This window comes from Symphalangus syndactylus, chromosome 1 (assembly GCF_028878055.3).
Source record: "Symphalangus syndactylus isolate Jambi chromosome 1, NHGRI_mSymSyn1-v2.1_pri, whole genome shotgun sequence".
NCBI lineage: Eukaryota > Metazoa > Chordata > Mammalia > Primates > Hylobatidae > Symphalangus > Symphalangus syndactylus.
This window is the reverse complement of record NC_072423.2, coordinates 107,964,375-107,991,933: the sequence shown is the minus strand read 5'-3', so window position 1 is coordinate 107,991,933 and position 27,559 is coordinate 107,964,375. Positions and strand designations below refer to the sequence as shown.

At 39.2% G+C, this 27,559-nt stretch overlaps 1 protein-coding gene across 10 annotated transcripts in view; it reads right to left on the bottom strand.

Annotated features, from left to right (window-relative positions):
* The window catches only part of SFMBT1 (Scm like with four mbt domains 1), a 151,262-nt gene that overhangs the window by 69,524 nt on the left and 54,179 nt on the right, over positions 1–27,559 (bottom strand). Inside the window, exon 2 of one of the 10 annotated variants that reach the window (XM_063645957.1) lies at positions 19,745–19,867. The exons of the other annotated variants lie outside the window; for them this stretch is intronic. The gene's annotated coding sequence lies outside the window, so the exon portion shown is untranslated. The remainder of the gene's footprint in view (positions 1–19,744; positions 19,868–27,559) is intronic. 10 annotated transcript variants of the gene reach the window in all.

The window sequence follows — 27,559 nt, the reverse complement described above, 5'->3', positions numbered from 1 at the left end:
AAAACTCACAACAAAGTAAGACGTATATGAATCATTACCCTTTAAATTTACATTACCATATTTAGCACCATGATTCCTATCCACAAAACTCCAGTTCCTAATGGTCTCCTAGGGAGACGGGGGAGTTAGCTTTCAATGCTGTCTTACACAACAAATATGATTCAGGATACAGTATTACTTTATCTAATTTTCCATTTCATCTATCTAGAATATTATGCAGAACCATAAATATCAACTGTATTAGCCTACAATTATAAAGAGAATTCCTCCAAAAGAAGCTTTGAACCTGCTTATTCTTTTTTCAAAAAACAGCTTTAGGGCTGGAAGCGGTGGCTCATGCCTGTAATCCCAACACTCTGGGAGGCTGAGGTGAGAGGATTGCTTTGAGCCCAGGAGTTTGGGACCAGCCTGGGCAACATGGCAAAACCTCATCGGTACTAAAAATACAAAAACTAGCTGGGTATGGTGGCGCATGCCTGTAGTTTCAGCTACTCGGGAGGCTGAAGTGGGAGGATGGCTTGAGTCTGGGGGACAGAGGTTGCAGTGAGCCAAGATCGCACCACTGCACTCCAGCCTGGGTGACAGAGCCAGAGACTGTATCACAAAAAAAAAAAAAAAAAAAACCTTTATTGAGATATAAATCACATACCAAAATTTCCCATTTTAAGTGTACAAATTAATAATTTTTAGTAAATGTACAAAGTGTAACCATCATAATTGAATTTGAGAATACTTCTATTATCCTGAAAAGAAGCCAAATGCTCACTTGCAGCTCCTTCCCATTCCATCCCTAAGCTCAAGCAACCACTCATCTGCTTTGTCTCTACAGATTTTGCCTTTCCCAAACATTTCACATAAATGGAACCATATGAAATGTGGTCTTTCATATTTGGTTGTCTTTCACTTATCATGTTTTTGAGGTTCATCCACGTTGCAGTATGGATGAATCTATTTATTCTTGCTTTATATACATGTAAAATAATCTAAGCTATTATCTTAATATGTGCCTAATAGATTAGAAAGAGAAAATGAAAGGGAGAAAAGAGCTGCTACAGGAAGGCACGGCATGAACTAACTGCAAAAGCGACAATACAGAAAACTATAGCATTGGGATGGGTACTTAACAGCACAGCTTATATTTGTAGGATCAAGCAATTCTATACCTCTCAAAAGTTTTGAGTGTGTATTAGAGCTCCCAGTAAATAATTCTCATAAGCAACTTTAATCATGAAGAAAAAGCTTAGCTTTTAATACATCCTTATATCACTTTGAAAAGGTACCAGCTACCTAAAGGACAATAGCTTAAAATGGGTAGGGATGGCCGGGTGTGTGGCTCATGCCTCTAATCCTAGCACTTTGGGAGGCCAAGGCGGGCAGATCACTTGAGCCTAGGAGTGAAAGACCAGCCTGGGCAACACAGCAAAACTCTGTCTCAAAAAATATATATGAAAATTAGCTGGGTGTGGTAGTGCATGCCTGTAGTCCCGGCTACTTGGGTGGCTGAGGCAGGAGAATCACTTGAGCCCAGGAGGCTGAGGGTGAGGCTGCAATGAGCCAAGATCACGCCACTGCACTCTAGCCTGGGCAATGGGAGTGAAATCCTGTCTCAAAAAAAGGTGGGGAGGTAAGGAAACCTAGGTTCTAGTGCCAGCTCTACTGATAACTAGCTATGCAATCTGATACACTACCATATTATGTCCATTTTTTATCTATAAAACAAATAAAGATCTTTTTCAGATTTTAAATTTTCATTTCATAATGAGCGTAGAAAAAGTTTTGATAACTATTAAAATTGTGAACATCCCACTTGAGATAAATGCCAGTTATCCCAGATCGTATCACAGAATATAAGCACCGAAACCCACACTTTCAAAGATGGGAACAATTGAATAGAAACTTGAGAGTGATGTTTACGGCTTCTAAATGTGCTCTCTTCCCTCAATTTACTTTTCTACACCAATCCCAAAACATCCAAACTGTATCACTCCACCTACTAATTTATTCTTTCCCTATATACTTATCAAACACCAGCTCCTTACCAACCACTACTGTAGGGGATGGGGTAAAGTAATCAAGAGAGATATGGTTCCTGCTTTCATGGAGCTTATTTTCAACTGGAGGGAGACAAATTAAGCCAACAATAAAAAAATTATTTAAATTGCTATGAAGTAAAAGTACTAGGCGATAAGAAAGAATATAAAGGCAGGTCTAACCTAAGGTCACTGACAGTGTCCCTGAGAAAATGATACAGCGGCTAGGCAAAAGGGGGAGAAAAGGAGGACTATTCCAGGCACCAAGAACAGCATAAACCAAGGCTCTACAGTGGGAAGGACCTGAAGGCTGCTGTGGCTAGAGCATGCAAACCAATAGAGTAAGTGGCAAATAAAAGATTGAACAGGAAGAGACGGGATAACAGCAATTAATATTTACTGAGGACTGCCTACGTGCTGGGGCACTGTTTTAAGCAGGCTGTTGACAGGTTCAAATTCCTATGGCTCTAATTTAGTGGATAATCTCCACATATAAAGTCTTGACGCTTCAGCATGGTTTTGACAGAACGAAGTCAGTGCTAAATAAATATCTGTTGGGTCACTAGGCTTTGAAGATGTCATCTACTGTTTATGTTCATGAACTCTTGGAACATGCTAGAGTATTTTGTGCAGAGAGCCACAAAGTACAAAAATAATAACGAAGCTTCAAAGCCACAAGGCATGAAGTGGAGGGATACAAGTCTTATGTAGCAGAAAGCTAAGGCTGTGACATTTTTTCAACCTTACATCAATCATTTAGATTTCAGCCAATAAGCAATCAGTTCATCATCTTAATAGGATCACAAGAAATAGACTGATGAAGTCTTCTGCTGTGGAACATCTGTTCATGCTCTCTCTTTATTGTTAGCCTGCTGTCTTTTCATGCAGTAAAGAAAAAACGGGGGCGCGGTGGCTCACGCTTGTAATCCCAGCACTTTGGGAGGCCGAGGCGGGCGGATCACGAGGTCAGGAGATCGAGACCACGGTGAAACCCCGTCTCTACTAAAAATACAAAAAATTAGCCGGGCGTGGTGGCGGGCGCCTGTAGTCCCAGCTACTCGAAGAGGCTGAGGCAGGAGAATGGCGTGAACCCGGGAGGCGGAGCTTGCAGTGAGCCGAGATTGCGCCACTGCACTCCAGCCTGGGAGACAGAGCGAGACTCCATCTCAAAAAAAAAACAAAAAACAAAACAAACAAAAAAAAACGGTAAAATATCCAGGAGCTTAGTATATGAAAATTTAATTCACTTTTCCTTTATTTCCTGTTCATATTAAATTGTTTTACTGTCATCATTTATTTTATCATTTATTTTGGTATTATCACCCTCTTGTAGTGAACAGAACACACTAAGAGTTACTCATTTAAGGCCTGGTGAGGTAGCTCACGCCTGTAATCCTAGCACTTTGAGAGGCCCAGGCAGGTGGATTGCTTGAGGTCAGGAGTTTGAGGCCAGCCTCGCCAACTTGGTAAAACCCCATCTCTACTAAAATAACACACACACACACGCACACACACACACACACACACACTAGCTGAGTGTGGTGGCGGGCCAACGTGGTAAAACCCCATCTCTACTAAACACACACACACACACACACACACACACACACAAGCTGAGTGTGGTGGCGGGCACCTGTAATCCCAGCTATTTGGGAGGCTGAGAAGAGAATCGCTTGAGTCCAGGAGGGTGAGGCTTCAGAGAGCCAAGATCGCACCACTGCAATCCAACATGGGCGAAAGAGCGAGACTCCGTCTCAGAAAAGGAAAAAAAGAAAGAGTTATTCATTTAAATAAGTGCTTATAAGGCTGGGACCAATGGCTCACCCCTGTAGTCCCAGTGCTTTGGAAGTCTGAGGCGGAAGGATCTCTTGAGCCCAGGAGTCTGAGGTTACTGTGAGCAATGATCACACCACTGCATTCTAGCCTGGGCAACAGAGAGAGACCCTGTCTCAAAAATAAATCAGTAAAAATAAATAAATAAATAAAAGTAAAAATAAATAATTCTCATATGAATTAACTGATCTGGATCTTACTCATCTTATTTAATACTTTAGTGAACTAAATAGGTACCTAGATATTTGGAGGGGGTTCTAAGAAAATATACTGAAGCTTGGAGAAATTTTAAATACTTCTAAGAAATATAAACAAAAATTGAAAAGGCAAAGCTAATTGGATAAAATAAGCTTTCAAGACAAATACTAAAAAAGAACAACAACTAAACCCAGGCAGTAAAATCAAACTGAATAGCTATTTCATTTTTAAGTGGTACATCAATATAAAATAAAACTACCATGGAATTTTAACAGATTTTTTTAAGACCTAAAAGTCATCTGAACAACAAATATGTTAGACAAAATTTTCCCCTCCCATCTTGGTGGGGTTTTTTTAGACACAGTCTCGCTCTGTTGCCCAGGCTGGAGTGCAGCGGCACAATCTCGGCTCACTGCAACCTCTGCCTCCCGGGTTGAAGTGATTTTCCTGCCTTAGCCTCCCAAGTAGCTGGGATTACAGATATGAGCTACCACGCCTGGCTAATTTTGTATTTTTTGTATTTTGGTAGAGACCATGTTGGCCAGGCTGTTCTCGAACCCCTGACCTCAAGTGATCCGCCTGCCTCAGCCCTCCCATCTTGTTTTAGATTACACATACAGTCCACACTCTTAAGCCTAGTAGTAGTAACCTGGCTTCATGTTAATGCCCTTTGTTTTCAAGGCCAAGATAAACATTGAGTAAGATGAGTGATGACATGGGGAAGTTGCAATAATGCAAGAAAAATTTCTGTGGGAAGTATCCTCAGCCAAATGATTTAACATGTCTGATATAAGTAACTTTTAAAGGGCTTAGAAAGGACAGGACCTCAGTGTGGTTCTAAAGATCACTGATAACGTTCGGTGGTTGGAAAAAAAAACACTTTAATTCAATAAATACCAGGCAGTTAGCAAGAAAATTCCTACTGAAATGTTTGAATTTGTACACTTATCCCTCAACAGATACAAGTCCAACAATAATTTCAAGTATGTTGTTAAATATACTAATTGCAACAATTCAGCAAATCAGATGCTCCATTTTCAGCAGATCTGCAAAGTTAACTCTGACCTTGACAGTGCAGTCAGCGGTAGAGTCACCTTATATTTTCTGTTCCCATTCCCCAACAGGTGTAGCTTTCTGTCGACCTTTCACTCTTACTATAGTCAACCGTCACTACATGTTTTATTTGACTATCTAAATTAAACGTTGTCTTTCCATTTGTCAAATGCCAACGTAACTCAGGGGCAGAAACCTTCTATTGTTTCATTAAGTTGTTTGTTGTGTCATTTTTATTCTTTTAACCCACTGCTACATGTCTGACTAGAGAGATTAAAAAATAAAGTCTGATAAAGTCAAGGTTTTAGTTCAATTTTGAGAGAAAAATCTTAGCCACTCATATCATCTAAATTAAATCTAAGGCCAGGCACGCTGGCTCACGCCTGTAATTCCAGCACTTTGAGGGGCCGAGGTGGCGAATCACTTGAGCTCAGGAGCTCGAGATAAGCCTGAGCAATATGGCAAGACGCTGTCTCTACAAAAAGTAAAAAAAAAAAAAAAAAAAATTAGCTGGGTGTGGTGGCACATGCTACTCAGGAAGCTGCAGTGGGAGAATTGCTCGAACCCAGGGCAGAGGTTGCAGTGAGCCAAGTTTGCACCACTGCACTCCAGCCTGGGTGACAGGGCAAGACCCTGTATAGGAAAAAAAAAAAAAATCTGAGCCAAACCTTTTCATGATTTTATAAACCCAACACAGGGCAAATCCATCTCAGTTGAATAAACTGGTACTAATAAATTTATAAAACCACTGAAAGTTCTAAACAAAACCCAAACTCAAGAATAACCTAAACTGGAAAAAAAGAAAACAAAGAAAGTCAAACTGTGGAGTCAATATTTTTAAAGATTTTGGACAACAATGAGAAATTGTTAAGTAAAATATAGCATAAGCATACAATGCACCATACATGACCATTGGAAATTGTGTTAGAGAAATGGTTTTCTCCTCCAAATCCCAATAGGGCATTTTTTTTTCTTCTGATTCTATGGTTGACCCAATAGGCCACTGTATGACTTGATAAGCTAATTTTAGAATGCATCTAAGCTGGGCATAGTGGCTCACGCCTGTAATCTCAGCACTGTGGGAAGCCAAGGCGGGAGGATAGCTTGCGCCCAGGAGTTGCAGACCAGCCTGGGCAATATAGTAAGACCTCATCTCTACGAAAAATTTAAAGAACCAAAATTAGCTAAATGTGTGACACATGCCTGTAATCCCAGCTACTCAGGAAGCTGAGATTTTTTTGTTTGTTTGTTTTGAGACAGTCTACTTCTGTTACCCAGGCTGGAATGCAGTGGCGCAATCTCGTTTTACTGCAACCTCCGCCTCCCAGGCTCAAGCAATTCTCGTGCCTTAGCCTCCTGAGTAACTGGGATTACAGGTGTGTGCTACCATGCCCGGCTACTTTTTGTATTTTTGGTAGAGACAGGGTTTCACCATGTTAGCCAGGCTGGTCTCGAACTCCTGACCTCAGGTGAGGTGATCTGCTCTCGCCTCAGACTCCCAAAGTGCTGGGATTACAGGCATGAGCCACGGCGCAACCAGCCAGGAAGTTGATAATTGCTTGAGTCTGAGACGCAGAGGCTGTAATGACCCAAGATCATACCGCCACACTCCAACCTGGGTGATAGAGCGAGACTGTGTCCCAAAAAAACAAAAAATAAAATTAAATGCATCTAAAAGAGAAAATATACAATCCAGCTACATTTTTGTAAAAGATGACATGAGGCAAGCTCCTTCTATCAAAATATTAGGCCAGACACAGTGGCTCATGCCTGTAATCCCAGCACTTTGGGAGGCCGAGACAGGAGGATCATGAGGCTGGGAGTTCGAGACCAACCTGGACAGCATAGTGAGACCCCATCTCTACAAAAAAAAAAATTTCTTAAATCAAAATAGTGTAATATTAGCATAAGAAAAGTCAAACATCAATAAAGTAAAATAAAGTTGAACAAAATAGATCAATTTTTATGAGAGTGCAGTTTGTGATTAAGAGGGCATTCCATGTAAATCGTGAAAGGATACAATTAGTGTTAAAGAACTGGCTATCCATTTTGGGAGGAAAAAAATTAGAACCTTACTTTATGCTGCCACATAAATAAATTACAGATGAATTAAAAGAGAAAAACATGAAAAAGAAGATTCCAAAGAAATTAAAACATATGTGAATATGGTTATAGCCTTGGAATAGCATAGATTTCCTTAAGCAAGGAAGCCATAAAATGGATACATTTGAGTAAATAAACATTTAAAACTTTCAACTGGCAAAAAGAACCATAAACAAATTTAAAAAACAAGCTACAGAAAAAAAACTATCTCCAGCATATATAGCAGACAAAATATTAATAGCCATAATAACAGCACCTATTAGATAAATAAGAAAGACCAAACCTAATAACATGGACATTTTTTAAAAGGTCAGATATGAACGATAATTGTAGGGAATGACTGGTAATCATATGAAAACATATTCAACCTCAACAGCTAAAATTTTATTTTTCACCCAGATTGGCAAAAACAAAAGATTAGTAACACTGAATATAGTTGAAGACATGGAGAAATGGAAGCCATCATTATCAGTTCAGGAGCACAATGGATATAGCCCTTTTAGACAGAAATTTTATTCTATCAAAATTTTAACTTGCATTCTCTACAACCCACCAGTTCCACTTCCAAGATATTGCAGAAAAATATCCTGAGACAACAAGCAAGTAAGTAGCACAACAATTTCAAAGAAAGAGTTTAAATTGTCCTCATTTCAGGGCATACACAGAGAAACATCTCCATGTGTACAAAGTAGCAAGAACCAAAATGTTTGCTTGAGCAATGCCTGTATTAAGAAAAAACGGGAGGCCAGGAGTGGTGGCTAACGCCTGTAATCCCAGCACTTTGGGAGGCCGAGGCAGGTGGATCACAAGGTCAGGAGTTCGAGATCAACCTGAACAACATGGTGAAACCCCGTCTCTACTAAAAATACAAAAAGATTAGCCAGGCCTAGTGGCGGGTGCCTGTAATCCCAGCTACTCGGGAGGCTGAGGCAGGAGAATCGCTTGAACCCAGGAGGCGGAGGTTGCAGTGAGCCGAGATTGCACCACTGCACTCCAGCCCAGGCGACAGTGTGAGACTTCGTCTCAAAAAGAAAGGAAAAAGAAAAAGAAAAGAAAAAACTGGAAGCCTCAGGGTCAATCAATACATAATGGCACATCCACAAGATGAAACTTAAAAAGAATAAGACAGCTTAGTAAGCATAAAGTTTATGCTGGGGTGATGAAATAAGCTTTGGATTTGGATAGTGGTTTTACCTAGACATATATATATATATAACCTATATCTATATAAAACTGAACAAAAACAAAACTACGTATTTCTATAGGTACACATATATATGTGCAGATACCTTTAACGTGGTCAGGAAGGATACATCGAAATCATTAATAGGAAAGTGAGATTCAGGGGCAGGGCAAAAGGGAGTGTTTGTTTTAACTGTATTGGGTAAACTTTTTAAGATAAAAATGTATTCATATGTTTACTTCAGTGATTTAAAATTTTAAGACAAAAAATGCATTTATTGACATGGAAAGCTATTTATTCATTCTTTCAATAAATATTTACTGGAAACTTACTATGTGTTGGCACAATAAAAAAAAATTAGAGATATATCAGTGAAGAAAACAGACCAAAATCTCTGCCCTCATGAAGCTTATATTTTAGCGTAAGGAAGAAAGTATAATACTTTTTCTAAATGTTGTAAGTGATAGAGCTGGGGAGGAATGACAGTGTGGGGTGGTTAAATCGGGTGGAAAGGAGGCTTCACTGACAAGGTAACATATGGACAAAGATTTGAGGGGGCTATAGAAGGAAAGAGCATGCCAGGCAGAGGGAAAAGCCAGCACAAAGGGCCTAAAGGGAGAACATGTGAGAGTGAGCTATGTTCTAGGAATAGCAGGGAGGCCAGGGTAGTTGGTGCCAAGCAAGCAAGCAAGAACAAGTAGAAGAAGAGGCAGGAGAGAGGTCAACCTCACACTGCCTGCCACCCCCAGGTGCCTCTGTGAGCACCCCCACCTACAGCCCTTAAGGAACTATACTTACCAGGTGACCCTACTCCTCTGGTGGTAACAAAACGTAAAGGCAATGTTGGTGGGAATGTAAAATGATGCAACCACCTGGGAAAACAGTCTGGCAGTTCCTCAGTGTTAAACATAGAGTTACCATATGGCCCAGTATTTCACTCCTCAATATATACCCAAGACATATGAAAACATATGTCCAAACATAAACTTGTTCGTGAATGTTCGTAGTATTATTTATAAGTCAAAAAATAGAAACAAATCAAATGTATCAACCAATTAATGGATAAGTAAAATGTAATATATCTAATATAATGGAATATTATTCAGCCATAAAAAGAAATGAAGTACGAATACATACTACAACAAGGATAACCTTGAAAATATTGTACATGAAAAGACAGACAGACACTAAAGGCCACATATTATATGCTTCCATTTATATAAAATGACCAGAATAGGCAAATTCACAGAGACAGAGGGTAGATTGTGGTCGCCAAGAGCTGGTAGAGAAAAGGTAATGGATAACGACTACTAATATGTACAGGGTTGCTTTTGGGGGTATTAAAACATTCTAATATTAGAATGTGGTGAGAGTTGTACTATTCTGTGAATAAAAAAACTATTTAACTGTAAACTTTAAATAAGTGAGTTTTATGGTCTGTGAAATGTATCTCAGTAAAACTATAAAAATGGTACTTATATTCAAGGACACAACTGCACTTTTAAATAACATTTCAAATACAGAAGCCAATGACAAAAAAAAAGACAAGATATCTGGGTTACCCTTAGGATATGCAACAGAAAGAGAAAGAAAATAATTTGGCTGTTACTGGTTTGTATCAGTTAAGGTAATGCTATGCTTTAACAGATAAATTTCAATTTTCAATTGCTTCATCCAACAGATATGTATTTCCCACTCAGCTGAAGTCCAAACAGGTGTTCCTAATCAGTAGGCAACTCTCCACCATGTGATTATTCATGAAGCCAAAAGCCTTCCACCACATAGCTCTACCATCTTCAACAAAGTCTTCACAAATCATTCACTGTAGGGGATCACACATGGGAGGTTTTCATGGGACAGACCTGAAAGTGGTACGTCCCTTCCACCCACATTCCACTAATTAAAATCCAGTCACAAGACCCCATCCAACTACAAAGGAAGCTGCAAACTATAGTATGGCACTTCCCACCATTAGTAACAGAGTGCTTAAATTAGTATTGCCATTCACCAGAACTTATATTAACAGTGAATAGCAGTTATTTTATTTAAAGGAGGCTCTATGAATCAACAGTAGTGATACTATGAACTGTCATGGAATTCTGTCAATAAATATTTACTGAGCACTTATCATCGCCTCACCACATTTGTTCTAGGTGAACAAATATTTTGAAACCTGCCCTCACGAATCTCATAATCTAAAGTGTGTAGATAGCAGCAATAAAATAAATACAGCTGAGCCTTGAACAACATGGGCATGAAATACATGGGTCCACTTACAGATTTTTAAAAATAACTATCTTGGAAAAATTTTTGGAGATTTATGACAATTTGAAAAAACTTGCAGACAAACCATGTAGCTTAAAAATATCAAAAAAATAAGAAAAAGGTGTGTTGTGAATGCATAGAATACACGTACCTATTAGTCTATTTTATCATTTACCACTTTAAAATATATACAAATCTATTATTAAAAGTTAAAAAATATCAAAACTTATACAAACAGACTGTACATGGTGTCATTCCCAGTACTGAGAAATGTAAACAAACCCAAAGATGTAGTTTTACATCATAACTACACAAAATTAAGTGTAGTACATATTGCACTACTGCAATCATTTTGCAGCTATCTCCTGTTGCTATTGCCTTGAGCTCAAGTGTTGCGACCATCTCCTTAAAATGCTGTATGACACTAATCATCTCCACGTGGGCAGTTCATCTCTCCAGTAAAATGCATAAATAATATCACAATAAAAAGTGATCTCCCATGGTTCTTACACATTTTTCATGACGCTTAGTGCAGTACTGAATTTAACAACACCCTAAGACCCATAGAAAGTACCGCTAGAGATGCTGGACGCGCGCTCAAGAAGCAGAGAGAAGTGGTGACATTATAAGAAAAAGCTGAATTACTTGATACGTACAATAGATTGAGGGCTACAGCTGCAGCTGCCTCCATTTCAAGATAAGTAAATCCAGCATAAGGACCATTGTTTAAAAAAAAAAAAAAGCAAAGGAAATCTGTGAAGCCATCACTGCAGCTACGCCAACAGGTGCAAAAACCTTGCATTTTGTGTGAATTATGTTTCTATCTCGTGTTGAAAATGCAGCTTTTATGTGAGTGCACGACTGCTGTAGAAAGGCATACCTATAAACTTTCATATGATTTGAGAAAAAGCAAAGTCATTATATGACAACTTAAAGCAAAAGAAAGGTGAAAGAGGCCGGGTATGGTGGCTCATGCCTGTAATCCCAGCACTTTGGGAGGCTGAGGCAGGTGGATCACCTGAGGTCCGGAGTTCGAGACCAGCTTGACCAACATGGAGAAACCCCATCTCAACTAAAAGTACAAAATTAGCCGGGCGTGGTGGCACATGCCTGTAATCCCAGCTACTCGTGAGGCTGAGGCAAGAGAATCACTTGAACCCGGGAGGCAGAGGTTGCAGTGAGCTGAAATCATGCCACTGCGCTCCAGCACGGGCAACAAGAGTGAAATTCCATCTCAGAAAAAAAAAAAAAAAAAAAAGGTGAAGGATCTAAAGCTGGAGGATTTAATGCCAGCAAAGGATGGTTTGATAATTTTAGAAAGTGGTTTGGCTTTAAAACTTTAATAGGAGAAGCAGCTTCTGCTGACCAACAGGCAGCAAATGAGTTCCCCAATGCCATTAAGAAAATCATTGAGGATAAAGGATTTCCACCTGAATAGGTTTCTGTGGGATTTTTTTGAGACAGGGTCTTGTTCTGTCACCCAGGCTGGAGTGCAGTGGCATGAGCTCAGATCACTGCAACCTCCACTTCCCAGGCTCAAGCAATCCTGTCACCTCAACCTCCCTAATAGCTAAGACTACAGGGATGTGCCACCACACTCAGCTAATTTTTTTTTTACTTTTCTGCAGAGACGAGGTCTCACTACATTAGGCAGACTAGTCTGGAACTCCTGGGCTCAAGCAATCCTCCCATCTTGGCCTCCCAAAATGATAGGATTTCAAGAATGAGCCACTGCACCCAACCTGAACAGGTTTTTAAGGCTGATGAAAAAGTGCTCTACTTTGGGGGAAAACGTGCTACAAAGGACATTTATTAGTAAGGAGAAGAAAGCACCCGGATTTAAGGAAGGAAAGGATAGTCTAACTTGACTATTTTGAGCAAGTGCAGTTGGGTTTATAATCAGGACAGCCCGCTAACTCCCATGCCTCGAAGGGAAAAGATAAAAGCCAGATGCTAGTCTTTTGGTTCTACAAAAAGGCCTGGACAACAAGAACCCTTTTCCTGAATTGGTTCCATCAATGATTTGTCCCTGAAGTCAGGAAGTACCTTGCCAGTAAGGGTCTGCTTTTTAAAGTTCTTTTGTAATTTGACAATGCCCCCAGCCACCCATGAGTTCAACTCACCCCATGAATTCAACACCAAAAGTGGTGATGGGAGTCTACTTGCCCCCCAAACACAATGTCTCTAATTCAGTCTCTAGATCAAGAGCTCATAAGGGCCTTTAAGGCTCATTACACACATTCCTTTATGGAAAGAACTGTCAACACTATGCAAGAGAATCCTGATAGAACATCATGAAAGTCTGAAAGGATTACACTATTGAAGATTCCATTGTTATAGAAAAAGTCCTGAAAGCCATCAAGCCTGAAACAACAGACTCCTGCTAGAGAAAATTGTCCAGATGTCCTACATAACTTCACAGGATTGACAACAGAGCCAATCACGAAAATCATGAAAGAGGTTGTAGATATGGCCAAAAAGGTTGGAGGTGAAGGGTTAAGATATAGATCATGGGCTGGGCACGGTGGCTCACGACTGTAATGCCAGCACTTTGGGAGGCCAAGGCGGCCAGATCACTTGAGGTCAGGTGTTCCAGACCAGCCTGGCCAACAAGGTGAAACCTCGTCTCTATTAAAAACACAAAAATTAGCCAGACGTGGTGGCATATGCCTGTAATCCCAGCTACTCAGGAGGCTAAGGCAGGAGAATCGCTTGAACCCAGGAGGCGGAGGTTGAAGTAAGCTGAGATCGCAGCACTGCACTACAGCCTGGGCGACAGAGCAAGACTCCCATCTCAAAAAAAAAAAAAAAAAAAAAAAAGAGATACAGATCATGGAGAAATTGAAGAGCTAAAACGCAACACATCAGAGGAATTAACAGAAGACAACTTGATGGAGATGAATTATTCCAAAACCAGTGCCAATAAGGAAGAAGATGTAGAAGAAGCAGTGCCAGAAAATAAATCAACACTGACAATCTGGCAGAAGGGTTTGGATTATTCAGGACTGCTTTTATGACAAGATCCCTCTATGATATGGCACTGAAACTAAAGCAAACAGTGGAAGAGGAGTTGATACCATATAGAAACAGTTTTAGAGAAAAGAAAAAGCAAAAATTCAGACAGAAATTATAACGTATTTCTGCAAAGTTACACCAAGTGCACCTGCCCCTCTTGTCTTCCTTTCTGCCTCCTCCCCTCTTCCATCTGTGGCACCCTAAGACAGCAACACCAACCTCTCTTCTTACTCCTCCTCAGCCTACTCAATGTGAAGATGACAAGGATGAAGACCTTTATGATGATCCACTTCCACTCGATGAAGAGTCAATATTAATATATTTTCTCTTCCTTATGATTTTCTTTGTAACATTTTTTCTCCAGCTTACTCTACTGTAAGAAAACAGTATGTAATATATAACATATAAAATACGTGTTGATTGACTGCTTATGTTATTGGTAAGGCTTCTGGTCAACAGTAGGCTATTGGTAAAGTTTTTGAGAAGTCAAAAGTTATATGCAGATCTTCAACTGCGTGTGGGGTCAACACCTCTGTGTTGTTCAAGTGTCAACTATAATATGTATGTTGAATGAAAACAAACGTTAGGAGAAAAAAACTGAACAAGGGAGGAGGACAGGGAGTCCTACTTTTAACAGAGTGATCAAAGTCTTAGTGTTGAGGTAACACGAAACAACACCAGAGGGAAATGAGGAAGTGAGCCATGTGGGTACCTGCGGAAGAATATTCAAGGCAGAAAAACAAAAAGTGCAAAGTCTCTGAAGTGGGAGCTTGTGCGGCGTATCTGAGGCCACAGTGGTTGGAACAAAATGATCACAGTAGAGATGCTAGGAGATGAACTCAGGAAGCTATCAGGGAGTCATATTTTATATGAACTTGCAGGCTGCTGTGACGATTTTGGCTCTGGGGAAGCCATTGAAGGATTCTGAGCAGAGGAGGAACATAATTTGATCTATCTTTTAAAAGGATCATTCTGCAGCTATGTGAGAACAAAGCAAGAGCAGAAGCAGGAAGACCAATTAAAAAGACCACAGAATAATCCCAGTGAAAGGTGTTGGTCGCTAGGTCCAGGACAGGAGAAGTGAAAATGTGGAGGATTTGGGGTATTAAGATGGATTTGGGGTATGAGAGAAAGAGCAGTATCTGGGCTGACTGAAGTTTCTGGCTTAAGCAACTGGAAGGACAGAACGGCCACTTGTGGAAAAAGGCAAGTCTGAAGTAGGAATGGTTTGAGGAAGAAAAATTATGACGAGCTTCAGTGCAAAATAGGGCAATATGATTACTTTCCTCACCACTAAAGGTTTGCTCTTGGAGTTTTCAGGAAAATGTTTTCAATCAACAAAAGTACAATTATTACACCCCTTATCTGTGTAGTGTCACCAATTTATAAGCTTTTTTTTCACCCACGATGCTTCATCTGAACATAATAAAAAACTCTTTTAGACAGCAAGAATGGGGCCAATTCTTTTTTTTTGCCCCTTGGGAACCTCCTTGTCGGCTTCAATCCCATCTTACATTTCACCTTCTCTAGGTTTACCAATCAGCCTTGAAGGCATTTCCCCATAGCAATTCAGTAATTTATGCTGCCTTATTTTTTAAAATTCCAATTTCAACACCCGCATACTTTCCAATACAGGCACTTCAACGACAAATTTTCTAGCTTTCTTTAATGTATGTCTTTCAATAATCTCAGGCATAAATAATCTTTAAAAATTCATACTATAATGGATACTATATTGAATATAGGTAATATATATTATAATATATAATGAATACTATACTAAATACTATGAATATATATATATATATATATTTTCATACTATAATGATTCATACTGTAATGAGTTTGGAAATCTCAGGCTGACCACCCTATAAATCCCTGGTCCACAGTTGGCTAAGTATGACCACTTTGCGGCCTTGCTTCCTTAGCAATTACTGATTAGTACCAGGATATTGAGCACCTCCTCTTTGCCAGATACCACGACAACTAAATTGCAGTTTTGAAATTATCCTTCACTGTACCAGAATATGACAAAAGCATTTAAAATCATTTCTTTATCCTTATATTATCTTATAGGCTGGAACGGTAGCTCTTCCAGAGTTCAAATATGATTACATTTTCATCAATTAAATGCTTTATTTATGGGAGCCAGTAACATGAGCACATGTTGACACAAGTATGTCTTTGCTCTGATTAAATCAGGAGCTATTTGATTCACCAACACAAGCACTGTCAAAATGTACCAATTCCAATAGTATTATAAAAAGATTAGGCCGGGCGCGGTGGCTCACGCTTGTAATCCCAGAACTTTGGGAGGCCGAGGCGGGCGGATCATGAGGTCAGGAGATTGAGACCACGGTGAAACCCCGTCTCTACTAAAAATACAAAAAATTAGCCGGGCGTGGTGGCGGGCGCCTGTAGTCCCAGCTACTCAGAGAGGCTGAGGCAGGAGAATGGCGTGAACCCGGGAGGCGGAGCTTGCAGTGAGCCGAGATTGCGCCACTGCACTCCAGCCTGGGCGACAGAGCGAGACTCCGTCTTAAAAAAAAAAAAAAAAAGATTATAGGAAAAGACCATGTTCAGTTATGAAAAGACTTGAAATTATTCTGTAATTTCATCGTTGCTGTTTCTCAGCTTTCTCGTGTCAAGTCACAGATCAGAAACTTCATTTCAATAGAACAAATGCTTGTTAACCATTTATCAAGAAAAAAGAAAAGATTATTTGAGTATCTACTATGTATGTGCCTGGTACTTTTTATGTATTGTATACTAAATAATTAGGCACACAGAACACTGTCCAACACATGGTAAGCTTAATATTTAAGTGTTTATTATTTTTTAATGATCTCTTATTTAATCCTAGCTATTCTGCTTAACTCATACAATGATAACTCCATTTTACAGATGAGGAAAAGTTAACATGTCAGTTCATATACAGTCATGCATCGCTTAATAATGAGGATATGTTCTGAGAAGTTTGTTGTTTGGCAATTTTGTCATTATTCAAACATTATAGGGTGTATTTACACAAACCTAGACGGTGTGGCCTACTATACACCTACAGGCTATACGGTATAGCCTATTGCCCCTACGCTACAAACCTGTAGGCAACTGTAACACAATGGTAAGTATTTGTGTATCTAAATATATTTAAACATAGGAAAGGTATAGTCAAAATATGTCATAAAAGATAAAAAATGAGGCCAGGCGCAGTGGCTCATGCCTATAATCCCAGCACTTTGGGAGGCCAAGGCGGGCAGATCACTTGAGGTGAGGAGTTTGAGACAGGCCTGGCCAACATGGTGAAACTCCGTCTCTACTAAAAATACAAAAATTAGCTTGGTGTGGTGGTGGGTGCCTATAGTCCCAGCTACTCAGGAGGCTGAGGCAGGAGAATTGCTTGAACCTGGGAGGTGGAGGTTGCAGTGAGCTGAGATCATGCCACTACACTTCAGCCTGGGCGACAGAGTGAGACTCCGTCTCAGGGAAAAAAAAAAAAAAAAAAGACAAAAAATGGAACATTTATATAGGGCACTTATCATGAATGGAGCTTGCAGGACTGGGAAGTTGTTCTGGGTGAGTCAGTGAGTGGTGAGTGAATGTGAGGGCCTGGGATATTACTGTATACTACTGTAGACTTTCTAAACACTGTACATGTAGGCTACACTAAATTTGTTTTAAGAATATTTTTCTTCCTTCAATAATAAATTAACCTTAGCTTCCTGTAACTTTATAAACTTTTTGATTTAAAAATTTTTTTTTACTTTCTTGTAATAACACATAGCTGAAAATATATACACTGTATAGCTGTATAAAAAATATTTTTTTCGGTCGGACGCCATGCCTCACGTCTGTAATCCAATACTTTGGGAGGCTGAGGTGGGCGGGTGACCTGAGGTCAGGAGTTTGAGACCAGCCTGGCCAACATAGCAAAACCCCATCTCTACTAAAAATACAAAAAAAAAAAAAAAAAAATTAGGCAGCCAGGCATAGCAGCAGGTGCCTGTAGTCCCAGCTACTCGGGAGGTTGAGGCAGGGGAATCGCTTTAACCTGGGAGGCGGAGGTTGCAGTGAACCAAGATTGCGCCACTGCACTTTAGCCTGGTGACAGAGCAAGACTCTGTCTCAAAAAAAAAAAAAATTAGCAGGGCGTGGCGGCGAGTGCCTGTAATCCCAGCTACTCAGGAGGCTGAGGCAGCAGAATCGCTTGAACCCGGGAGGTGGAGGTTGCAGTGAGCCGAGATCGTGCCACTGCTCTCCAGTCTGGGTGACAGAGTGAGACTCCATCTCAAAATATATATATATATATATATTTTTCTTTATATCCTTATTCTATAACCTTTTTTCTATTAACTTTGAATTTACTTTTTGAAACTTTTTGTTAAAAACTAACACAACAACAGCCTAGGCCTACACAGGACCAGGATCATCAATATCGTTGTCTTTCACCTCCACATCCTGTCCCATTGGAAGATCTTCGGGAGCAATAACATGCATGGAGCTGCCATCTCCTTGGTAACAATGCCTCCTTCTGGAATAACTCCTGAAGGACCTGTCTGAGGCTGGCTTATGGTTAATTTTTTTTAATGAGTAGAAGGCATATACTCTAAAATAATGATTAAAAAGTACAGTAAATAAACCACAGTTATTTATTACGATCAAGTATTATATACTGTACATAACTGTATGTGTTATGCTTTTATATAACTGCCAGTGCAGTAGGTTTATTTACACCAGTACCATAACAAACACGAGTATGTATCTCACTATGACTTTAGGATGGCTACTACATCATCATTAGGCCATAGGAATTTTTCAGCTCCATTATAATTGTATGGGACCACCGTCATATATACAGTCCACCATTGACTGAAACACCATCATGCCATGCATGACTGTAGATAGGAAGCAGCAGCGGCAGCATCTGAACCCTCATCTGATTCCAGAGCCTGAGCTCCTTAGTCTTTCTGGGCTCTGGGGGTTTTCTTGGAGCTCAGAGAATACAAGGATAATTGTGAGGTATGTCTTATACCATAGAGTGACGGCCCTAGATGATCTACACGCAAGTTGTTTTATTCATTCATTCATTTAACTTCTAAGTTCCATACTGTTCTACTTTTCTAAGTGAGTAACCAAGAGTCTGGATGGCACCTAGACAGATGCTGCCATCTATAAGCTTCTAAAATCTTATTCTAGTAGGGCCCTAAAACAGATTAATTCATATGAAAGGATAAAAGCTAAAACCAAAACTCTAAATTAATGAACACCTAACTAGTATATACACTTAGAAACTACTTTCTTCACAGCACTGTATAAAGTTAAGCCCAGTCTAGATTCAACTCTCTCCAATTCTGTAAATGGTCACTACTAGTAGCCTAATAAGTCATTCCCTCTACCTCTTCCTCTTTGCCGCTAAATCCCTCATTTGTTCGGGTAGCAAAGTTCCATATACTGGATTGTGCCCAGTTAATCTCATGCCTCTTTGTCAGGTAATTGTGTTCTAAGTCTTCCTTGTGGTCATGTGACCCAGTCCTGGCTAAAGAGAAGAGAAAGTTTGCTGAGGAGCTTGTAGGAAATACATGTTCATTGCTAAGAGAGGCAACATAGTTTCAAAAATGTCTTGAGTCTGCGTAATATCAACAATGTAATCTGACAGTGGTAATTCTCTCAGGTCAGCAAACACATCACATTAAAATGGTTTCAGCCTATATATTCTACTTCTCTCAGAACCCATGGCTATTATGTGTCAAGTCCTGTTCTAGGCACCAGCATAGAATAATGAACAAATCAGACTAAAATCTCTGCTCCTGAAACATAGTTGGTACTCAATAAATACTTGTTTAAATAATTAATTGTAAATCAAAATAATTAATAAACTAAAACTTTGATTGAATAAACCACTTATTAGTTCTAAAATAGTTAAGTTTAGCTTAAACTCATATTCAGATAATTTTATATATTGAACCTCTGAGACCAAATGATTTTTGCTATACAGCGAAAAATGTATCTTTTTGACACCAGAAAATACTGAATGTAAAAGGTATTGGCAGGCAAACATACTTACTACCAGAAAAGTAGGCCGGGCGCGGTGGCTCACGCCTGTAATCCCAGCACTTCGCGAGTCCGAGGCAGGCGGATCACAAGGTCAGGAGATTGAGACGGCTAACATAGTGAAACTCCGTCTCTACTAAAAAATACAAAAAATTAGCCGGGCGTGGTAGCAGGCGCCTGTAGTCTCAGCTACTCGGGAGGCTGAGGCAGGAGAATGGTGTGAACCCGGGAGGCGGAGCTTGCAGTGAGCCAAGATCGTGCCACTGCACTCCAGCCTGGGCGACAGAGTGAGACTCCATCTCAAAACATAAATAAATAAAATAAAAATAAAAATAAAAGAAAACTAAAGAATTTCTGATTTTCCAACAAAAAATATATGTATGCAAATTGAAAAGGAAAGTGCTCTTTTAGTATTAATTTTGCTATACCTCTAAGGGATATGTCTAAAGAATACACTAAACACAAAGAAGTACTCAATGAAGATTTAAATCAAACTTCAGAATGTGATTTCTGGCAAAAAAAAAAAAAAAGAAAGAAAGAAAACACAAACAACTTGTGAAAGGAAAAAGGGAAAGTGGAGCTGGGAAACAAAATAATGAACATTTTGAATTATTCATGGATTTTGATGTCCTTCCCCTTCCTAATCTCTTTCCAATTACCATGATCAAGAACAGGCCATATGACTAATTTTGACATTTGGTAGGGTAGCTTAAAGCTCTCTGGCACTTCATCAAATTTACATTAAGCAACAAGGAGTCTGGCAATGGGGCAGTTTAATCCTTAAAGAGATAGCCGAGAGACCAGTCAGGGACACTAACGTAGTTTAACTGCAAGAGCTCAGCTACAGACAGAACAAAGCGGAAACCTGAAATAAAGGCCTCCAAATGTTTTTGAGGTTCTTAGTTAGCTCTAGGTTTAGGAGCTGACCACAAACCAAAGAGACCTAATTCTAATCAGGCCTAGAAAGTTACTTAATTATCTTTACCCCACAAATAGCCACCTCTGTGCTCATCTCAGTATAGCCAACCCCACAAAAAGGAAGACAACTGGGAGAGGAGAAGAGGAGGAGGAAAGATTTGAAAGCTCCCTGATGACCACAATTAAAGATCAGAAAGACAGGTCAATTAAAGGAGATATCAAGTGCACATACATGTGCCAGGAAAAAAGACAGCTTCCGACAGGACCAAAGAAACCTCCATTTGACAGTCTTCACTTTTTCCCCTACTAAATCCCTTGTTGCCTCAGATGTGATATTATGTCTACAAATTCCCTGGCACATAAACTGTTGAGAAAGAACTGGAAGCAACATAAAAGCCAATTACATTACATTGAAAGCAGATTATTCTCGTGAGGAGGTTGAAAAATCAACTGAAGCTGAATACTGAGTATAACTAAACTTGTTCTACCCAAAGCTTAGCATAGTTAGTATCTCGAAAAAGATCCCTCACCAGAAGAGGTGCTTAAGATGAGAACACAAGTCTTTGACTTTACACTTCTGTCTTCATCAGCTGGGGAAAATATTTCTCCGAAAAGTGAACAACAAAACTCACATGCTGGGGAATGACCACTAGTTAGACTAGACTAACCATAAAAAATGAGACCCAGCTTAAGTTGCACAGTCTACCACTTACCAGCTCAGTTTCCTTATCTGTTACACAGGGAATATGGTGAAGGGCTGTTGTGAAGACTAAAATAATTTATGTAAAATACCACACCATACAAACAGCAACTATCTAATAAATTCTATTTATTAGAATATTAGAAGCATGTCTAAAACCCCTCATATTCCCATGCAACCATGTCTCCCAGCTAAGGGAGTTAGGGGTCATAAATTTTGAGGCTACTGAACCTAGGCTACAACTTTCCAACATACAAAATTTTTACGTGTTTACTTAGACCTCAAAACAGGAGAAAATCAAGGTACATGAATGGTAACACCATATCAAAAGTAACAGGGCAGTCCTGGCAAGGAAGCATGTGGTCTTGGCAGCCAGACTGCTGGGTGTGAGTCCCGACTACCCAGCCTGCTTGCTGTGTGGCTGTGGCCTAGTGAAGTAATCAGTTTATGTCTCAGTGTCCTCATCTGTAAAATGCAAATGTTAACAACAGTACCTATCTCATAAAGTTACCTTGATTATTCAATTAATGTACTTAAAAGTTTATTGCATAGGAAGCCCTCAACTATTACTGCTGTAACAAGCCTCTTACTAGAATGAATGTTTACTGTTTCAAAGATGATTCCCAACCCATAAGGAAGTGAGATGCCTTCTTTTTTTTTTCTCAACAAATACCCTTCTAACCTCTCCTAGCAAACTTATACAGTACACATTTTTAAATTAAAACACATTTCCTTATTAACTCTTTAATGGAATGGAATAACACTGAAGAGAGCAGCCAAAAGGCTAAAAAAATCAGTGTAATAAACAGCCATCATCAATAATGTCAGAATCATCAGGAAAGCATAAAAAACAAAGTCTTTCCCCAAGGGAGTAAGAGGCTCTGCCTCAACCCAGAAGAGAGCTAAGGGGAAGTTATAGTGGTTGACTTAGAGAGACCCTTGGGAGGTTCAATCACTCACCAAACTTTAACTCATGATTATAAGGCAGGATGCTCTGGGGATTTTGCTGCTTTGTATTGTTACATTAAACATACAAGCATTTTTAAAAGCTCTATGTTAGAATTTAAAGATGCCTAGACTATAGACACATATGCTGTGCAATTAATTCACTGGAATTTTTTTAAGTTTAAGGCCCTATAAGAACTAGATTATCAGTTATAAATACTGAGAACTTTTGGATAGGCTACCACCCCTCAAAAATCACGACAGGCAACCATACAGGTCAGTCCCTCAAGAACACCTCAAGAACCTGTCCCTCAAGAATGCCTCCCAACTCCAGGGTAATGCTGCTGCGAGGGTATCCTCGGGGAAACACAGTGGTGAATGTCTGCTGCAAAACACTGAGCCAATACCTAAGAGGCATGCTGAACATTTAACAACAATGATACAAGGAACAAGTATTAGTTATTTAGAAAAAGTATAAATTATTTAGAACACAAAACAACTCTTTAGGAGCTTTTAAAATAAGTGCTTCCAAAAAAGGAGTAAATCTCTGGTTACTACTAGAGATGTACTACATAACACATTAAATCTGTAAAATAATTTGGCACAAAAAGTTAAATAGACATGAGGAAAAAAACCAGCCTAGGTTATGATAATTAATTAGGAATCTAAACAGACTCATAAGTAAGATGTAAAACCAAAACCGTAATTGGCAGAATAGCAGTCTACTTATTTACCTGTTATTTCCAAAGCACAGCAGGACACTTGGCAGCCTTCTGTTTGGTTAGTATTAGACCCTAGTCATACCTTAATAGTTGTTTTTATAGATTTCAGTACCCCCACATCTTTCAATCTAACATATGTAAACATTCTCTGAAAACCAAAAGTATCTACGTTAAATATATAGAAATTTTTGGTTAAATCTCTATACCTGTTAAACAAAGATTCCTCTTCGTGATTTCTTTTCTCCACTTTTCTATTCTTTCCCTAAAAATAATTTGGTTTCTTTCCTACCACACTAAATTATTATTTTGTGAACTTAAATGCAATATTACAAAGGTGGCCAGTTTTCTAAGATTAGGACTTACCAATTCCACTTTACAGCGCTTAGTACAAAATTATTGGTATAATTTTCAATCCTTAATAATACTATGCTACTAATGGTCATGTTTTCATGTGTTATAAGAAACATGCCTTCTGGGAGGCTGAGGCAGGAGAATGGTGTGAACCCGGGAGGTAGAGCTTGCAGTGAGCTGAGATTGCGCCACTGCACTCCAGCCTGACTCCGTCTCAAAAAAAAAAAAAAACAAAAAAAAAAAAAAACAAAGAAAGAAAGAAACATGCCTTCCATAAAACTATTCCTACTAATGCTCATGTTTTATAAGAAAAAAATAAGGCCAGGTGTGGTGGCTCACACCTGTAATCCCAACACTTTGGGAGGCTGAAGTGGGCGGATCACGAGGTCAGGAGATAGAGAACAGCCTGGCTAACATGGTGAAATGCTGTCTCTACTAAAAATACAAAAATTAGCTGGGCATAGTGGCACGCGCCTGTAGTCCCAGCTACTTGGGAGGCTGGGAGAATCGCTTGAACCCAGGAGGCAGACGGTGCAGTAAGCTGAGATTGCGCCACTGCACTCCAGCCTAGTGACAGAGCTAGACACCATCTCAAAAAAAAAAAAAGAAAAAGAAAAAAACAGTGTTTACATAATGTATAACTTCTTTCAGTCTTGGACAAAACTATCATTGAAACAGACAGGTGCCTGAAGTCATCTAAACAGGCTGACAAGAATTTAAAACTTCGTTATTTGCAAATTAACAACACAAAAGGTAGGCTTGAGGCAGACAATTGGTTACTAATGTCTCCTTCAAAGAGAAAAGATTTCCAGCACCGTCTATTAAAACTGTTCGGATATATTCCAAAGGCTAGTTGTCTTTTAGGATTTTTCTTGGGAGGGGTTGTTATTTTAATTGTTGCATTTAAACTGTTCAAAAAATAAATAGGCTTAGTTGGGCAAAACACAACCACTCACTCCGGAAAAATATCATCATAAAGGTAAAAATAACTCAAAGCATACACCTGAAGTCATTAAGAGGTTTTTCCTCAGTTTTCTCTTATAGGATGTGAGATAAATGCAGTATTATTCTCTATTAAAGTATAAAAGACAACTCAACTCAGTTGTTTAACTCACATTAAATTCCTCCAAAATGGTATTTTGAAGCGTATCACAGGCTCAGCCACATCAAGTTTGGAATTTTGTGCCACAGAGTCAGATGACAGAACACTCGGTCCTTCCTGACTTGGAAACCAAAACCAAATGCTTGAAGAGACTTAATGTCAAATCTAACTATCCAAAGTCTTAAGTTTACTTCAATTTCATCTCAAAGCAATCGTTAAAGAAAAAAAATCAATAAGCCATTCAAACACCAGAATACTACTTTTCTCGGAATCTTTAACAAAACGTCAAAGAAATTCAGACTGTTGGACAGTTAAACTTCAAAGAGCCACCTTAATATTTGAAAACGTCAAGAAAAAGTTAAGCAAGAAAGAGAGGAAAGAGAGGAAAGAGAGGGAGAGAAGAAAGAAAGAAGGATGGATGGAAAGAAGGAAGGAAGGAAAAGTTTTCTCAACTTTAACAAATACTATTATCAAAACTAAGGAGCTTTGGCCTTGGGAATTCAGACATTACGCATAAAGCAAGGAAATAAACCTAATGAACAAACATTACTACTATGGGGTGATATCAACCTTGCAATTCTGGAGAGATATTAATGAAGTGGGGTGAAGTATAAAGAGAATAATTTTTTCACTTCAAATGATGAGTAATGAAGTTCAACATACAAACATTTTTTGTTTGCTCATTTTTTCCCAAATAACTTTACACCCACATTACTTTACACCCACATTACTGTCTCATTTGCAAACGTCTGCATAGTATCTTCAGCAACTATACCTAGCACTGCACTTTTACATACATTAAGCCAGCTGCCTGGATGATTTTTTAAAATTGCTCTTTGTTTCACTGAATAACTGAGGCTGGTGAGTCTAAAAGTTAGAAAAAACCTTAATAAGTAACACCCAGTCCAACGGTCCTCAACAGTTCTGTGGTACACACCATTCTCATGTGCCAACATTTCCACAAATAACAACAGCTCTCCATTACCCTACAGTGCTTTTCTAGAGAATTCTTTCCTATCTGCTGTGGTTTGAATGTTGTGTCCCACCCAAAATTCACATGCTGAAACTTTTTTTTTTTTTTTGAGATGGAGTTTTGCTCTTGTTGCATAGGCTGGAGTGCAGTGGCACAATCTCAGCTCACTGCAACCTCCACCTCTTGAGTTCAAGCAATTAATGTGCCTCAGCCTCCCGAGTAGCTGGGACTACAGGCAAGCGCCACCACGCCTGGCTAATTTTTGTATCTTTAGTAGAGATGGGGTTTCACCATGTTGGCCAGGCTGGTCTCGAACTCCTGACCTCAGGAGATCCGCCCACCTCGGCCTCCCAAAGTGCTGTGATTACAGGCGTGAGCCACCTCGCCCAGCCTGAACGTTGAAAGTTAATCCCTAACATGACAGTATTAAGACGTGGGGCCTTTCAGGAAGCGATTGGATCAATGCCATTATAAGAAGCTTCTGAGAGCTGCCTGCCCCTTCTTGCTCTCACATTCCCTTCCGCCTTCCACCACGTGAGGATGCACCATCAATGAGGAATGACACCTCCCCAGACACTAAATCTGCCAGGACCTTGATTGTGGACTTCTCAGACTCCAGAATAGTGAGAAAATAAGTTTCTATTATTCATAAGTTACTGAGTCTCAGGTGTTCTGTCATAGCAGCTCAAATGACTAAAACATCATCCATACCCGAGGAGGAGGTTGTCCATTTCTGTGTTCCAACACCATCAATGACACAGGGATAAAAAACTCCCACAATAGAAGGTATTCTAGGATAATCTATTCCACTTCTAAGCAGCTCCACCACAAAGCCTATCCTTAACCTGCTGCCAAGTCCCTATGGCTTCTGCCCACTGCTGTTGCCCACTCAGAATGAGTCTGTGCTCATTCACTCACACAGAGCCCTTCATATAGCTGAGAGAACTAACATTCATCAACTGTTCTTCCTAAACAGGTCCTGAGTTGCCTCACCTTCCTAGTCTCTCCTCTAAAATACATTCCAGTTTATCTGTAGTCCAAAACAGAATATAGAAGAATAAAGTATTGTTTGTAACACAAAGGATAAGTGTTTGAGGATGGATACCTCTATTTTACATTATGTGATTATTACACATTGTATGTCTGTATCAAAACATCTCACATACCCCATAAATATATACACCTCTATGTAGCCATAAAAATTAAAATAAAAATTTTTTTAAAATAATAAAATGTTAAAGTGATTTTGATTTCTGCTTTATATCTTGTATTTCTGTGACTAGGCAAAACAGGTCATGGGTAAATCTGCTCAGTTAATTAGACTTTGATATTGAGATCTTGGTAATCAGTCTTAATGGGAACAAAAACTACTCCTTCCTCAGTATGTTTCCTTAAACTAACCAATAATTTTATAAAAGCAGATCATCTTTCAGAAGGAAAAACTAAGGGAAATCATAGGTGGGTTAGCACACTCCACAAGTAAAGGAAACAATAAATATACATTCCCATGCAGAATTCAATTCTCTCCCTTCAAAACTACCACAGCATTTTGTGGGACCCTCTAGGAGAGCATTTCACCTGGAGTGATTCAGGCCTACCTGTTCCTCAGGGTCTGGGCCCCACCTTCATCTTTCTCTGTGATTTTACACTGTGCCTGACAGTGGTGAGCTTGCAACTTCTGTCTGAATGAAACTGATCAGGAGTAGTTCTGGCAGCTATTTAGATAGAATTGGAGTCTCAACACATTATTTATCATACTTATCCTTTAATTTAAAAGAGGGCCAAGAAAACTAATTTAAAGATTTCTCAATTTCTGAAAATATAACGCTGTATTTTTTTTTAAACAGCTCAAAAAATAGCACATAGAGTGGGTAAAAAGGGTAGGAAAATTTTTTTTCTATGCAAAACCCTTAACATTTATAAACTTCAACCAAAACCCCATAAAAAACATGTAGTTTTTTGCACTGTGTAGTCCATATGCTAAATGGACATGTTTAGTTACATGTTTCTTGAGTAATACTTTTTATCTGTAGCAAAGCTATTACATCTTATACATTATATTACACGTAAAAGTCCATTTTAAACCAAATTACTTCAAAATTTGACCTATATTACAT